This window comes from Diabrotica virgifera, chromosome 7, assembly GCF_917563875.1.
Source record: "Diabrotica virgifera virgifera chromosome 7, PGI_DIABVI_V3a".
NCBI classification, from domain to species: Eukaryota; Metazoa; Arthropoda; class Insecta; order Coleoptera; family Chrysomelidae; genus Diabrotica; species Diabrotica virgifera.
The window spans coordinates 127,540,732-127,558,485 of record NC_065449.1 but is presented as its reverse complement, the minus strand read 5'-3'; the positions used below and the strand labels follow the sequence as shown (position 1 = coordinate 127,558,485).

The following is a 17,754-nucleotide window of genomic DNA, read 5'->3' as shown; positions in this document are numbered from 1 at the left end:
TAAAATACACGTTTAAACGGACGTGAAGTTAGCCCGAATTAAGAAATAAAAAAATAAGTACAATTAACAGGGGGGTTGTTTCGCACTTTAAGGGGTTGGACAAACGCTGCGAAGGAGTGGACAAACGGGTAGTTGTATTCTGCACCCGAATTAACGTTTAAATACCTATTTAAGAGAACTTGAAGTTAGCCCGAATTAAGAATTAAAAAAATAATTACAATTAACGAGTGGGTTGTTTCGCACTTTAAGGGGCTGGACAAACGGGTAGTTGTGATTCTTCACCCGATTTAACTTTAAAATACACGTTTAAACGGACGTGAAGTTAGCCTGAATTAAGAAATAAAAAAATAATTACAATTAACAGGGGGGTTGTTTCGCACTTTAAGGGGTTGGACAAACGCTGCAAAGGGGTCGACAAACGCTTAGTTGTGATTCTGCACCCGAATTAACGTTTAAATGCCCATTTAAGAGAACGTGAAGTTAGCCCGAATAAAGAAATAAAAAAATAATTACAATTGACGAGGGGGTTGTTTCGCACTTTAAGGGGTTGGACAAACGCTGCGAAGGGGTGGACAAACGGGTAGTTGTGATTCTTCACCCGATTTAACTTTAAAATACACGTTTAAACGGACGTGAAGTTAGCCCGAATTAAGAAATAAAAAAATAAGTACAATTAACAGGGGGGTTGTTTCGCACTTTAAGGGGTTGGACAAATGCTGCAAAGGGGTGGACAAACGCTTAGTTGTGATTCTGCACCTGAATTAACGTTTAAATGCCCATTTAAGAGAACGTGAAGTTAGCCCGAATTAAGAAATAAAAAAATAATTACAATTAACAGGGGGTTGTTTCAGAGGGTGGACAAAAAAATTATGTGGTGGACAAACATGGACAAACGATGGACAAACAATATAGCAAGAGTTTTTTTAAATTTTCGAAAATTTGTGGATTTGTGAAGTTAGCCCGAAAAAAAATTTTTGTTTATAAAAAAGAATTGATGGGTGGACTAACGAAATAAAATGGACAAACGAATGGCATCAATCGCATTTTTTTTTCCCGACTTTTTCGGGCTAACTTCACGGAGCTGTATCGCCTCTGGATTGAAAGGAAACATAAACTGTCTCTTCACTATCACAAGAGTATTTTAATATTTTTATTGTATAAAAGTAGTCAAAAAAAAAAGGACTAGTTGGTGGAGCGAAGAGATAAAAATAGCTGTGAAAGAAAAGAAAGTACCATGGAGAGCTTATCTAGAAAATAACAGTTAATAAGCAAGGAAGCTTGTGAAAGAAAAAGTTAAAAAAGCTAAATTGGAACAGTGGGAGAGATTTGGAGAAAAGATGGAGCAAGACAGTAGTAGGACAAACCAAAAATTGTTCTATTAAGGTCTGAAAAAATGAGAAGTAAATCAGGTAGTACTGTCGTGCAAATAAAAAAAAATAAAATGGAGAAACACTTACCCAACCACAAGATATAGTTAATAGATGGAGTAAATATTCCAAAGAGTTGAGTAATGAAATAACAATGGAAGAATTAACGGAAGCCATTGCAAAAATGAAAAATGGTAAAGTGGCAGGAATAGATAATATCAAAACACGATTGTTGAAATATATGGGGGAATCTGCATTACACTACTTACACAAATTACTGATAACAATTTGGAAACAGAAACGCATCCCAGAAGATTGGGCAACAGCAGTAATGGCTCTTCTGGTAAAGAAGGGAGGTAAAAAAGTAATGTTCAAATTATCGAGGTATTTTCATGCTAAGTGTACTGGCTAAGATTTATGAATGAACACTGGAGATGAGACTGAGAAAGAAAGTGGAACATCAACTAGACGATGCACAAAAAGGTTTCTGACCGGGCACAGTGTCCAAGATCATATCTTTACTATAAGACAATGGAAAAAGCCTTTGACAAGGTACCCGGACATCACATTTGGAAAGGGCTTGAACTGTTCGATGTTGGAGGAGAACTAATTGATGCAAGTAAAATTTATGTACTGGAACATTGTGCGAGCATTAAACTGTGAATCAAACAAATTTGCTAATACACAAGGAGTAAGGCAAGGTGGAGTTTTAAGCTCACTGCTATTAATTATATTATATATATATGAATGAACCAATAAAAAAATGCAGTAGAGTCCCGAAAATTAGATTTAGGTTACCATTGATTAAAAAGTATAACTCTGAGTAAATGTGTATCTGCAGATGACATTGCATTGATACCAAGTTCAGAGAAATCTTTACAAAGCAACCTAAATTTATAGACGAGAGAACTTGCAGAAAAAGGAATGAAAATAAAATTAGCAAAGACTAAAACCTTACTTATTTCCAAGACACCGAGAGAAATCCATATAAACCTAGACGGAAATTTAGTAGAACATATGAATGATTTTGAATATTTATAAACTATAATAGACAAAAAATGCAAAAAAAATGAACAACAGAATTGCTAAAACATCACGATTATATCACTCCCTCACTACAGGTTTCATTAGCAAAAGAGAAATTAATGAGAAGACAAAAGGGACAGTATATTATATACCTCCCTTCTCTGCTTCATGGAAGTGAAACATGGCTGGCTTTCCTAATAATTAAGCTTGAATTATCACATTTTTATTATTATTGTAGACATTTAAAATCCTTATTAATTGAATTACATTAAACTTACCACTTATAAAATGTTTACTTTTCATATTTTAATTTTAGTTCCCTTATATCTGTTCTTCTTGTGGCTTTTATCCATTGTCCCCGGCTTTGTTTGGATAATTCATTTAAATGTATTGCATGGGGAGCCTTGGGAACAGTACAAAATAAGACTTTTCCCTGTCTGCCCTACTCCCACAATTTACAACAATAAAAGTTACATGTATAAGCTTCCCAAGAAAGAAAAACTGATAACTGCTATGGACTAATTCAGTTCTGTAGGCGATAAACTACTTTATATTTGATTTGCTATCACAATTTCGCTGCACAATCGACAATAAAAACAAACAGGATATTCTTTACAAATGTAAATATTAGGATTAGGTTATGTTATGTGCCCCCAGTTAGGCCATATTCGGAAGTTCCTTGTTCCTTTGCTTGATTGGCACACCGATAATTTTCGTTTAATACTGTCCGCTGTCATGAGCCGCTGTCACATCCGCTGTCATTTTACACTCAAATGTCCATAGAATTTCTTACACTTACACTCAAAAGTGTAACACCTAGGGCCGGTTGTTCGAACGCTAATCAACAATGATCACTATCAAATATTTAATTACTGTCACAACTGTCAATGTCAACTTTGGTTGGGTTACTGAAAACATAATTGATTATAATTATGAGATCAGTTAATCAATTAACATAACAATTATTAACATAATTGATTAACTAATTTCATAATTGTAATCAATAATTATGTTTTCAGCAACCTAATCAAAGTTGACATTGACAGTTGTGACAGTAATTAAATATTTGATAATGATCATTTTTGATTAGCGTTCGAACAACCGGCCCTAAAAAACAAAGGAACAGACCTATTATGTGACACATGACAGAAGCTCGAAACAAATGACAATCGATGAAAAGCCCTATGTTCAGACCGTTCAGACTGAAAACGTGAAAGTGAAAATTTCAGTTTATTATTATTATTATTGTTGGTCGTTAAGTAAGTTTATCCATCCAACGTTTACTTCGCTTAATAGGCCTTTATCGATATTATTAAATAGAAGTAGGTGAGTAAAATAGTAAGAATTTACATGAATAATATTAATATCAATATCAACTTAAATTATTTTAATATTTAAACAATATCTTGCTGTCAAGCACCCTTATAATACTGAAATGTATGCTTACATTACAATAATGACTATCTATGTACATTCCAATAGTATGACTCATGATATAAAAATAATTAGGTCTGTCTTACTGATTGAAAATATGAGGGGTCTAAATTCAAAACCGGACATTTCCACTTTGTCATTCCGAGTAAACTAAAAAAATTAAAGGACAACATAAAGTTTAGGTTTAGGGCAACAGCATGAATTTTGTGAACAGTGCTGCCATATCTGTTTATAATTTAGACATGAATTTAGACCCTGTTTAAAATGTTTTTTTTTTTATAATTTAGATGTTTATTTCATAGGTTAGCTTATTCATTTAAGTTAGTTTGTTTTTATTACTATTTAGTATTTTACATATTTTATTAGTTAGAGTTTACAGTCTACAGTTTAAGTTAGTTTCTTTTTATTACTACAGTGGAACCCCGTTAACTCGGATTAATTGGGACCGCGGCCGATCCGGGTTATCGAAAATCCGGGTTAGCCGGAGAAAATGGTAAAAATTAATAAAATATGGTATGCTTACAGATAAACTCCGTTATAATTGTCACACAGACACTGGTAAACCAAGTTCGCATTCCACACAAAACCACACATACAAAGCGTCGTCAAAAGTCTCATTCTTAGCTTTATTAGCTTTGCACCGATTAAACTGTCTTTTGTTATCATTTTGAAAAAAAAATTCTTCGATTTTAGTTCTATTTTTCTTCCAATCCGATACTGTAGATGTACCGACACCATAATATAATGCTGCAAGATTCACCTTTATCAATTCTACTTAATGCTTCTAGTTTCTTTTCCATTGTCACTACAACATTTTTACGTTTTGTTGCCCTTATAGACAAAAGACACGCAAACACAAAATCTGAATAAATTTACGAACGATTACAAAACGGAAGCGAACAATAATACGACTTTACTACACATAATACCGTCTCTGATGTTATGTTATTTAATAAAAGTGATGACTAAGACCATTGTTAAAAAAAGAATTTTAATAGTCTTTTCTAAACAATGCTAACACAGACAGTTTCAAAAAAATAAAGGATAATACAGGTGCATGTTGTTTTCGACAATGAATGTGGTGTACCATGAGTCATTTTTACTATGTTATATGTAGTTCAATCCGGTTCCATTATCTCTCAAATATTATATTACATAGAGTTGGTACAAAACCTCGTGAACCTTGAAAAAGCGTATGTATAACCGAAATAAAATGAAGCCAAAAACATACGACTATTTTATTTGCTGCGAATTGCGCGACAGGGTCCCATCTGCACCCTGATATTTTCAGTAATGTCGGATTCATCAATCGTTTCGTTCGTATATTGACGTCACCAAATGAATGAATTAGGTTCACGAGATTTTGTAACAGCAATACATTTTTATTGTTGAAATGTTTGTCTGATAAAAATCGGTCGGGGTTAGCCGGAGTTCCGGGTTATCGGGGGCCGACTTATCGGGGTTCCACTGTATTAGTATTTTAGATATTTCATTAGTTACAGTTTAGAAATCTTCACATTGTTTAGTGTTTCTATTAACTATTGCCACTATTGATTTTTATATAATTTTAATGCTTTTAATATATTTTCTGATTTATATCTAACATTTGTTTTTGATTTTTAAATTATATATTGTGTTCTTATTCAATTTTGAATTTTAGATGTTACAGTAAGAAATATTTTATAACATGGCAACACTGTCAAAGTTTTTAGATTACCTCAAATGTCAACTACAAATTGGTTATGTTTGGTTGCCCTAAACTTGATGTTGTTGTTTGTCCAAAATTAATTTACAACTTTACTGTTCCCTATCTCAAATTGGAGGAAAAGTCCACTTTTGCATCTGAACCAATTCTTTCACACTGAATTACTACTAGGAACTGTCCAATTTTGCTCTTTATCAAATTGTTAATATATGGATCTTTAATCACAGATTACAGAAGTGTATTCAACTAATTTTGACCAAAAAGTGGAAATGTCCGGTTTTGCATCTAGACCCCTCATATGGAAGTGGTCTGGAAGCCCAAATATGGTGCTTTTAATTGTTATTAACAAATTATAGTAAAATTAGGTATTTTTCAGGAATTATTAGAAGCCCTGTAAATAAATTGATAGTGTTAAGGTCTTCTCTGGTGTATTTTTGGTCACTGAATCAAATGCGACTAGTCGCGATTACTCAAAATATGTTCTTATTTTGTTAATAACAAAATAATTATTTATTCACAGAAAAGCTCGAAATAATGCGCCATCTACACAGCAAGTTTGTAGTCTTTTTCATAGTATTTGTATACGCTAAATCAATTGCCAATAGTAGTGATCGCTTAAACCACGTTCCGACTTTTTTGTTAATAAATTATTGCAAAAATAACGGTTTATAGTATGTTTACTCACGGTTTTTGCTCATAATTTAAAAATAATCACTTGGATTGACATGACATTTTACATACACGTAGCTCATATGTCAAACAAAACAAGTAATATTGTTGCGATGTGTGATTTTAACCTGGGGGTGACTTTCACCCCTTTTCGGAGGTGAAAAAAGATATCTTTAAAATAAGTCCAGAAGTAGATAAACTGATTAATTCTAAGCAACTTTTGTTCTATAGAGTTTTTTCACTAAGTCAATAGTTTTCGAGTTATCTGCGAGTGAATGTGTTCATTTTTCAACAAAAAAATCACGTTTTTAGTGGTTTTATAAGCAATTTCGAACCAATGAAAATTATAGATCATATAAATACAGTGACAGTTTAATGCATCATGGGGTCCTAGGCGGCCATAAGAAGTAGGCCCCTTTATAGTGACCATTTACTTAAACCAAATTTGCAGATATTTATGTTGTTTTGGAAGTACCTAGTTAGTCCAAAAACAAACTGTGACAATGTAAAAAACATGATTTTTCTTTTGTTACTTCTATTACTTTGCTAAAGATACTTATTCATTTTCCTATGTAACATTTGTACTGCTTTAACAGCATCAAATCTAGCTGACCATCTAGTATATAAGTCTTTTAACAGACATTTCGCAACAACTTCTCATTAATAGTCCATAGCTATAATATATGCCAAAGAAAAAAAAGAGATATTGTGCCGATATGTGATTTTGCCCTGGGTATGAGTGCCACCCCTTCGGGGGTGAAAAAACATACATTCAAAATAAAGGTGGACATGGATAAACTGATTAATTTTAAGTAACTTTTGTTCTATAGAGTTTTTTTACTAAATCAATGCAATTTCTCATAATTTAATTTATTTGTTTGATATTTGCACTTGATCATTTTTTTTTAATATTTGACAATTTGTTACATTAGGTGAGAGAGATTTTTTCGTATCTGCAACATATAGGGTGTTTTAAAGTTTCCTATTTAAAAAATTGTGTAAGATACTGCAGACTAGTTTTGGGTTGGGGTACATACCAAAAGCATGGAGGCTGATAACGGTGGCTTTTATACCCAAACCTCTAAGTCTAATGTCATTCGTACTGAAGACCTTAGAAAAACTGCTTGATAGGCATATCAGGGATGGTGTGTTGGTTGAAAGTCCGATGCATCAGGGACAATATGCGTATCAAGTGGGAGTCTCCACAGAAACGGCACAGAGGGTGGAGTACATTCTAGAAAGCCAAGAGGTGATGTTGGGTGCATTTCTCGATATCGAGGGGCATTTGACAACATCTCCTACGAAGCAATCACAAGGACGATCTGTCTAAAAGGAATAGACAAAACAAGCTGCAGATGGATATACTGCATGCTGAGGAGCCGTGTGATATATGCCTCGTTGCTAGGGGATACAGTGTCAGCTCAGGTAGCCAGAGGCTGCCCACAGCAGGGAGTCTTGTCTCCTCTATTGTGGAATCTGGTCATGGATGGCCTGATAGCTAGATTCGACAACGATAGGCATCACATCCTGGGCTATGTGGATGACCTAGTCATCTTAGCCCACGGAAAATTTAATGGTACAGTCAGAGATCTAATGCAACAGGCTCTGACCGTAGTTACAGTATGGACTTCAAATGTAGGGCTTAACATCAGTCCTCTGAAGTCCAAAATCATGAAATTTACTACAAGAAGGAATTCAGAGGAATTGGGTCCTCTTCTAAATGGTGTACATTTAAATCTGGTGAGTGAAGTAAAGTATCTTGGGATAATATTAGACTCAAGACTTACTTGGAATCAGCAGATAGAAAGAATAACGAAGAGAGCGGTGACTACGTTAATGGTAGCCAGACATACTCATGGAAAAATGTGGGGTTTGAGACCAGACATGGTATATTGAACTTATAACATGGTGGTAAAACCCACAATTACATATGCATCAGTGGTATGGTGGCCAAAAGTGCAGCAAAAAAGTGCCATCATCAAATTAAGCAAGGTGCAAAGATTTGCTCGTCTTGGGATCACAGGGGCTATGACGGGCACACCTACGGCAGCTATGGAGGCACTACTGGATCTCCCTTCTTTACATATAACAAAATAAGAGGTGACGCGAGAATGGGATATTATAGACTGCGAGAAAACCTGAGCAACGTACCAGTTAAATCAGGAATGTACATAAAGTTATCGAATCACTTCTCGCAAATAAGATGGCAAGCGCAATGGGAATTTGCCGCTTTTTTGCCGCTAATTAGTTGGGGAAAAATTAATTTGGCCGCTCTTTTATTTTTTTTAATATTTGATGTTTCGCTAACTTCATATGAAGTTAGCGAATCACAACAGCAAAAAATGTTTCAAATTCAAATCTACTTGGTGCTAAATTTGCCGCTTTTTTGCCGCTCATTAGTTGAGGAAAAATTAATTTTGCCGCTTTCTTATTTTTTTAATATCCGATGTTTTGCTAACTTCATAATATTTATTTATTTATTTATTTATTTATCACAACAGTGAGTAATGTTTCATGTGTAAATTGAGTTGGTCCTGAATTTGCCGCTTTTTTGCCGTTAATTAGTTGTGGAAAAATTTATTTTGTCGCTTTATTATTTTTTTTAATATCGCATGGTTCGCTAACTTCATAAAGGGTGGGGAGTTAGTGTGAAGAAGTCCAATTACTCGTTTATCATAAGAGATATAAAAAAATGTTATTTAGGTAAAAGTTGCTGCCCAGAGAGGACCATAATTTAAAAATATTTTCAAATATACAGGGCTATCCATATTGACAGGGTGACACAAACTTATGTTTTTTTAAATGGCACACCCTGTATATTTTTACATTTTTGGATTCTCCTTTATGTCTTCTTTCCTAAAATATAGGATTTTGTAATAATATACGAAGTAATTTAAAAGATAATTACGTTTTTTTGTTAATTTCGTAGCAATATTCTCACCCTGTAGAATTGTAGTAATTTGACATAAACATTTCTGTTCAAACGATTTTTCACGTTCAGTTTTAGTATACAGGGTTGGTCAAAATTCGGAATGAGTATTTTTTGAGTTTTCTTAAATAGATTTTAGTACTTATAGTACTTATAGTATTGGTTTTTCTTAGGAACGGAAAATATGGATGTTTTGGGTAGAGAGGTTGTTTTTCATTGGTAGAGAAAGATCGATGGAAGGGATGAGAATGGGGAGTCTGAATTTGAGAGAGAAAAGATGGTCACTGTGTGATTAGTATCAGTGAGTGAGAAGTCAGTGTAAAGTGGTGAAATCGGCCTTTGCGAGCAGAATCAAGTTGAAACAAAATCGTTGACCGGTTGAGAAGTGAATTTTCCTGTGTCCGAGGAAGATTCTTTTGTTCTGTCTAGAACGAGTAGCTGATTGGTATCTATTTTCACAAGATATCGAGCAAGGAGAAAACTGAGTAGAGAATTCGAGGAGTCCTGGTTTTGTTTGTTTTTTAAACAGTTTTAACGAGAGGGACCTTTTCGCAACATCCAAAGAGTAAGTGTGGGAGAATCAAGGACGAGGCAATCTGGGAAAAGAAGGAGTGAAGAAACAAAAAGGTTAGTCAAATCAATTGTCGAAACGGAGAGAGCTTGTTTATATCCACACCATATATGCTTAATTTTTTTGTATTGAACAGTTCTATAACTCAGTTAGTCATTCCAACTTATTAGTAATAAATTCAAAAGGAGAAAAGTAAATTTTATTAAATTTAGTATGAATAAACAATAATTTATTTAAATTTTTTTTTTTGTTAAAACAAGGAGACATCAGAATTAAAGCTTGATTTATTAAGTAAGAAATTGTTGCAACAAATTTAAATTTTAGTATTTTTTTATCTTATTTACACGGCATATTGGAAAAATAAATAATAGATTACATTTATATCATATAGAATGTGTTTAATTTCCCTGTCTTATCCTGGAAGGAGTAAGCAACTAGAGATACTAGAAGCCACGAATTAAGGGTATTGCATCAAATACAAAATTAGCCATGAGAATAAAGTTTATTAGAAAATTTAGGACAGGTACGAATAAGGCATTGTCAAATAAGTACCCGCGGATCAACTGAGGATATGACATTAGGCAGCAGTAATGTCATTACTGGATTAAGGCTGTGGGAAAGTATAAAAAAAATCCTGTAGGCTTAATTCTAGATACTCACAGGCGTCACTCGCATTATGAGTTAAGCGGCTGTGAAACTGCGATGGGGAAGGCAACGGGAAACCACCCCATAAATAATCCCTAGTTCATTCATCATGGTTAATGTAAACCAATTTGGAGAAGATACTGATCATGGACTTCGGATACCAAGATCCGGCAGGGGAGGAAGAACACGAATATGTAAGGCTTCCCAGGTCGTCAACCCACGAAATCCTTACCAATATTTAAACACTAATAGAGAAAAAATATGCACGTGGAACGTTCAAAAAATCTGTACTTGGAATGTGAAGTATGTTTGAAGGGGGAAAGGTACACAACATCATTCAAGAAATGAAAAGACTAAATATCGACGTGATGGGAATCAGCGAGATGAGATGGCCAGGCTCGGGACAGTGCTGTGTAGATGAGCATATAGTATATTATGCGGGAAACGATGAACCACATCACTTGAATGGCGTAGGCGTAATTCTGAGCAAAAAGATTGCTGGGGCTGTGATCAGCGTGCTACCTTTCTCTGACAGAGTCATTCTCATGAAGCTGCAAAGCAGGCCAGTTAATACCAACATCATTCAAATCTACGCTCCAACGTCAGAAAAGCCAGAGGAGGACATCGAGGAGTTCTACGCACTTGTACAAAAAGCACTAAAATATACCAAGAAGAACGAGCTTACCATCATCATGGGTGATTTCAATGCCAAAGTCGGTAAAAACAGAATTGAAGACATTGTCGGACAACACGGCTTAGGCGAGAAAAACGAAAGGGGAGACCGACTTATCCAATTTTGCCGGGAAGAAGATTTTACTATTGCTAACACGTGGTTTAGACTTCCCCCGAGACGACTTTACACATGGAAATCACCTGCAGATACAGCCAACAATATCATCAGAAACCAAATAGACTTTATTCTCATTAACAAAAGGTTCAAGAACAGCTTGACTTCGGTGAAGACCTACCCAGGAGCAGACGTCTCATCGGACCACAACCCATTAGTGGGCCAGGTAGAACTCAAACTAAAGAAACTCATCAAAAGTAAACCTAAACAGAACCTGGATTATGACACTCTAAAAGACCCCGTAGTTCGTCAGAACATAAGAGATGTAATGAGAGTAAAACTAGAAACCGCTAAACAACAAGAACAGAGTGTAGAACAAAAATGGAGTTATATCAAAGACGTCGTGCTGAATGCGGGAAAAGAACATCTGGGAAAGAAAACAAGAGTAAAAAATAAAGAATGGATGACTGATAACATTCTGCAGATGATGGATCAAAGGAGATTAATGAAGAACAGGGACGCGAAGAAATACCAAGAAATCAACCAAACAATTAAAAAAGAAATACGAAGAGCCAAGGAGACGTGGATGCAAGAAAAATGTAAATTAATCGAGGAGCTCCAAGTGAAACACGATCATATAAATATTCACCGAAAGATTCGAGAAGCCACTGGTCAATACAAGAGGAGAAACACACACCTCCTCATAAACAAAGACGGGAACCTGGCGACGACAGTTAAGGAGAAGCTGGTAACCTGGAAAATGTACATCGAAGAACTCTTCTGGGACTACTGAGGCAACCTCCCAGAAATAAATTGCATGACAGGTCCGTCAATACTAGAAAGCGAGGTGAAAGCCGCTTTAAAACAGTCTAAGAATGGTAAAGCCACAGGTCCGGACGAAATACCCGTCGAACTTATTAAGGTGATGAGTGAAGTAAGCACGAAGGAGTTAACTGAACTGTTCAACGCCATATACGACTCAGGTAATATCCCAGAGGAATGGCTATTGTCAACGTTTGTAACAATACCAAAAAAAGATCTGCGAAAACGTGCGAAGATTTCCGGACTGTCAGCCTTATGAGTCATGCACTTAAGATTTTTCTTAAAATTAAATTTTTCTAAAAATTTACAAGAAATGCGAGGAAAATGTCGGTGAAATGCAATTTGGATTCCGCGATTCCATGGGTACACGTGAAGCACTTTTCACCTTACAAGTTCTACTTCAGAGATGCCGCGATGTTGGTTGTGATGTCTATGCTTGTTTTATTGACTACGCCAAGGCATCTGACCGTTGCCAGCACCAGAAGATGGTCACCGCCCTACAAAGAGTAGGATTAGATGAGAAGGACATTCGGATCATCATGAATTTATACTGGAACCAGCGTGCTCAAGTCAAGGTCGAAGACCAGTTGACCGACCAAGTGAAGATCATGCGAGGAGTAAGGCAGGGCTGTGTGCTCTCGCCGACTCTTTTCAATATATACTCTGAGGAAATTTTTACTGAAGCCCTCACAAACCTAGAGATGGGAATCCGAGTGAACGGTGAATACATCAATAATATTCGCTACGCCGATGACACTGTATTACTAGCAACCAGCCTAAATGATCTACAGGCCTTACTAGACCGCGTGAGAACTGTGAGCGTAACATACGGACTGAACCTTAATATTAAGAAAACTAAATTCATGGTTGTCAGCCGTGTAAATTTAGATCCCGGGGCACTAATGGCAGATAGCGAAGAGATCCAGAGAGTCGACAGATTCACTTACCTCGGAACTACCCTCAACTCACAATGGGACCACGCTCAAGAGATTAGATCCAGAATTAAAATGGCACGGTCTACATTTATCAAGCTGAGATCCTTGCTGTGCTGCGGTGATCTCAGTTTGAGAACCAAGATGCGGATAGTGAGGTGCTACGTTCTTCCAGTTCTACTGTATGGAGTTGAAGCCTGGACACTGACGCAAGCCACTGAAAAGCGGATTGAAGCCTTTGAGATGTGGATCTACAGGAGGATACTAAAAATATCTTATGTGGACCATGTCACCAACATTGAGGTCCTACAGCGCATGACAAAAGAAAAAGAAGTGCTTAATTTAGTAAAACAACGTAAGCTTGAGTACCTTGGCCACGTGATGCGGAACAAAGAAAAATATCGAGTTCTTCAACTCGTCATGCAGGACAAAATATTTGTCAGGAGAGGACCGGGACGCCGTCGTATCTCGTGGTTGAAAAACCTCCGACAATGGTTTGGGATAACCTCCGCGGAGCTGTTTCGCAGAGCAGTCAACAAAACAATGATAGCCTTGATGATCGCCAACATCCGGACCGGATAAGGCACTGAAGAAGAAGAAGAAGAAAATTTAATTTGAATTTGGTTTTGTTTACTTAGGGAGCAATTAAATTAATTGAGTTATTAATTAAATTAAGAATTTGCTAATCAATCTAATAAAAGAGAGAAAGTAGAGCATAACAAGTACGAGTGGTCGTTGAACCAATAACTTCTACATCTTTTTTAAATATATTTCTATATATTTCATATATATATATATATATATATATATATATATATGTCTTCATATCAAGGCGAGATCCGTTTGTATCATAAGCTATACAAGATGAGATCCGTTTTGCAAGGCGAGATCCGATTTTGGATCTCACCTTGTATTCACGTGTATATAGTGTCATCTCGATGTAACAATGTTTAGGGTACAAGGAAATCGATTTTTGTCTGGACCTCATTTTGCACCCCTTTTGGTGAATTTTATATTGCAGTGGTTCCACTAAATCCGCTGTAGAGGGCAGCGCGCGCGATCCGTTGTGTATATGGTAAATATATATTTTGCAGACAACCCGAGATCCGGTAAATTTGGAAACATCGCAAATGAATTTCACGGTCAGCTCTCTCACTCGGCTTATGTCTAGCTTGAATAAGAATGTTTACATTATTTAAGGGCTCTGTCCAGAAAGGCGATTGTCAAATATCTCGAGAACTAGACAGCATATCGAAAAAACTTTGGAATGCTTTTTGAATGGTTTTTCAAAATATATATACTTATGTAATAGCAGGGTTCTTATTCTGCCTGCGAAAGCGGTGGGTGTAGCAACTTTGAATTTTCAACTGAAACACTTTATTTTTAATTAAATAGTTGAAATTTAGAATTAAAAATACACAACTTTTGTTTGAATCGATAATAGCTTCTTTAATCCAGTCGGAAGAGCTTCAAAATCGTCCTTTTGATGACATTTTTAGGGTTTAGGGGTACCTCAGGTAGTTAGCTTAAAACGTAAGAAATAAATTTGAATAGTTAATGTTTATTGATAAACAAACCTCCAATTCTATTTTACTTCAACTCATTTTAAGGCTATTTCAATAAACTAATCGGTTCTTTTTTCAGTTTTTTGGTAAAACATTGTAACTTATAGACGAAAATTCTTAAAATCGGCTATTTTTCATTTAAATTGTCAAAAAATAATTAAATTGAGAAAAAATTGGTCAGATTTACATAAATTTTGTTATTCCGTCCATATAGAAACTAAAACAATTGTTACGTAGTTACACTGAGTGTCATAAAAACCGTGTATTTTTACTCATTTCTTTGAGCTATTTCACGTAATATCGAGATATAAGTTGTATTTTTTACATAAGTTATATTAACGTTAAACTGACTTAATTTATAGTTTTATAAGCAACAATTAAGTATAGCGAAATTTATAAAACCTTGTTTAAATTGTTTTACATGCTCTATAATGCGGTTATCTTAAATTTTGTTTTGAATATTTTTCTTCTTACTGGTAGACAAAAAATGGCAAAATGTGAATTTTTGACATCAAATTGTTGATAACCAACATAGTTACTACTCAAAATATTAAAAAAACTAACCGTCGGTATAACAGGTTGCCTGGAAACCAGATGCAGAACAGTACCATAAATGTTTTAGACTTTTTAGCACTTTCTTTAAGTGAAATTTAAAATCATTTACCACCCATGTACACTCATTACGGAATCTGTTACAAGAATTTCAGCGATTTCAGCCATTTTTTCAAAATTTATTTGGATTTTCTCTAGTAATCCTTCCAAAAGACAATACATAAATGGTGAATACCTTTTACACCAACTTCAAGGAGGGTAATTTATACAGGTACATACCTGGAATTATTATATGGACCGTTCACTCTTGTTAGAGTATAGTTCGCTCAAATATGAGCTCTTTTAATCCATTTCAGGCGGTAAATTAGTCCGCTTTTCCTTTAGGTCTTAGTTCATAGGTTGTGATGTTTTTTTGCCCTCTCTACTATCTTCTTCCACTCTCTCCGGTCCTGAATCTTTTCTCTCCAGTTTGCAATTTCCATCTTTGATATATCGTCTAGCAGTTGATCTTCCCATCTAATTTTTGGTGTTCCTCTTGGTCTATTTTTTACTGGTTTCCAGTTCATTATCTTCCTGATCAGTTCTTCTACCCCTCTTCTTTGTGTGTGCCCAAACCATCTGAGGCTTTGTGCTTTAATGAATTTTACTATATCTTCTCCTTTATTTATATTTATTCTTTCATGGTTCATCAGCTTTCAATATTCCCCTGTTTCTGTCTTTACTGGGCCATGTATCCTTATAATTTTTCTCTCAATTATTTTTAACTTTTCTTCGTCTTTTTTCGTAAGGCACATTACTTCTGCTCCATAGGCTATATCACTGATCTGATTGCTGCTGTCTATATTTTTGATTTTGTTTTTTTTGCTCAGGTTTTTGTCCTTGAGTAGTTGGTGATATTTCCAATATAGTCTATTACCTGCTTTAATTCTGTCGTTTATCTCTATACTCCTTCCGTTTTTGCCGTCCACCATCACCCCCAGGTATTTGAAGCAATCTACTCTCTGGAATGTATTTTCACCTATCTTTATTTCTGCTATTCTGTTTACATTGTCTCGTGTGCTTATAAGATATTTTGTTTTATTCTGATTGATTATTAGTCCTCTCGTCTTTGCTTCTCTTACCAGGGTTAAAAGTGCCTCTTCTAGTCTTTTTTTATCTCGTGCTACCTTCATCTGCATATCATATGATCTGTGTTGAGCTTTGAATAATTGTCTTTTTCAGCCCTGTGTCCCTAATTACTCCTTCTAGAGCGATATTAAATAGTGTCGTTTGTCGTTGACAGACTGTCTCCTTGTCTTACTTTTTCTATTTGTCTGTTGTCTGTTGTCTTATTATCTTATTTTTCTTTACAAGTTCTATTTTGATGTCATTTGTATCGCCCTCATTTGTTTTAACTTTTGCTGTTGTCTTTTATTGTCATTCTAGTTAGTCTTATTAATTTTGGCGGTATCTCCATTTTTTTCATTTCTTTTAATAATTGTTGTCTGTATATGCTGTTGAAGGCCTGTTGGAAGTCGATGAATAGTATGTGTAATTCTATGTCATGTTCATAGCTTTTTTCAATTGTTTGTGTCAGTACGTGTATTGCATCTATTGTTGATCTTCCTTTGATCTATTGTTCTAAAACCCTGTTGATATGTTCCTATAATTTTTTCTGTGTATTGATTTAGTCGGTTTCTTATAATTGTGGTCAATATCTTATACGTTGTATTTAGTAGCATAATTGGTCTGTAGTTGCAGCACTTAGTTGGATCTCCTTTCTTAAAGTTGTTCTGAAGCTATTTTCTTGTGGCATTTTTACAATTTTAACTATTTAGAATGGGATAACATCCTTTCTTAAAGATTGGTGCGATGTGTCCGTTTTTCCATTCTATGGGCATGCTTTCGTCCTTCCAAATTGTAACCATTAACTTGTGCATTCGCTTCGTGAGCTCCTCTCCGCCGTTGATGATCAGTTTTTTGTTGATTTCATCTGGCCCTGGCGTTTTGTTTACTTTTAGTTGTTTTAATACCTCCATGAATTCCTAATAAGTAGGTGCGACTTCCTCTTCATCTCTGTTATCTCTTATATCCACATCCTCTGAATATGCCTTATTGTCGTTTTTGTATAGGTCCGTGAAATGTTTTTCCCAATCTTTTTTGTTTATTTTTGTGACAGATTTTTTGGTACTGTGTTGTTGTTTTATCTATTCGAACAATTTCTTGTTGTCTTTATTATTCGTTTCTAATTCTTGCATTTGTTCAGAGATCCATGTGTTCTTCTTTCTTCTATAGAGTTTCAATGCTTCTTGTTTTTCTTTTCTATATTGGTCCAGTTGTTCCTGTTCGGCACTTTGTAGCCATTTGTTTCTTGCGAGGTGCTTCAGTTGACTTTTTTGGTGACATTCTTCATCAAACCATTCTTTCGATTCTTTGTTATTTTGGAATCCTATTATTTGTTCTGCTGTCTCTATTATGCTGTTCTTTATGTTTTTCCATTCTCCTTCTATTTCTATGTGCTCGTACTGACCCAATTTCTGTTCCAGTTGTTCTGTATATTGTTGCTTTGTTTCTTGCGTTTTCAGATTGGCTATATTCCATTTCCTTCTTTTTCCTTCCTTATGATTATTTGCTTTGATTATTTTCATCTTAAGTTTTGCTATCAACAATATGTGGTCAGTGCCTCCATTTGCCCCTCTATATGACCTTACGTCTTGTACTATTTGTGTCCACTTTTTCGAAATTAGAGTATGATTTATTTGGTTTCCATC

At 35.2% G+C, this 17,754-nt stretch overlaps 1 protein-coding gene across 3 annotated transcripts in view; it reads left to right on the top strand.

Annotated features, from left to right (window-relative positions):
• Positions 1-3,436: 3,436 nt before the first annotated feature.
• LOC126888112 (optineurin-like) overlaps positions 3,437-17,754 on the top strand; it is a 729,505-nt gene continuing 715,187 nt past the window's right edge. For 2 of the 3 annotated variants that reach the window (XM_050656129.1, XM_050656130.1), the window contains exon 1: positions 3,437-3,719. The gene's annotated coding sequence lies outside the window, so the exon portion shown is untranslated. The remainder of the gene's footprint in view (positions 3,720-17,754) is intronic. The other variant, XM_050656128.1, reaches the window with a different exon arrangement.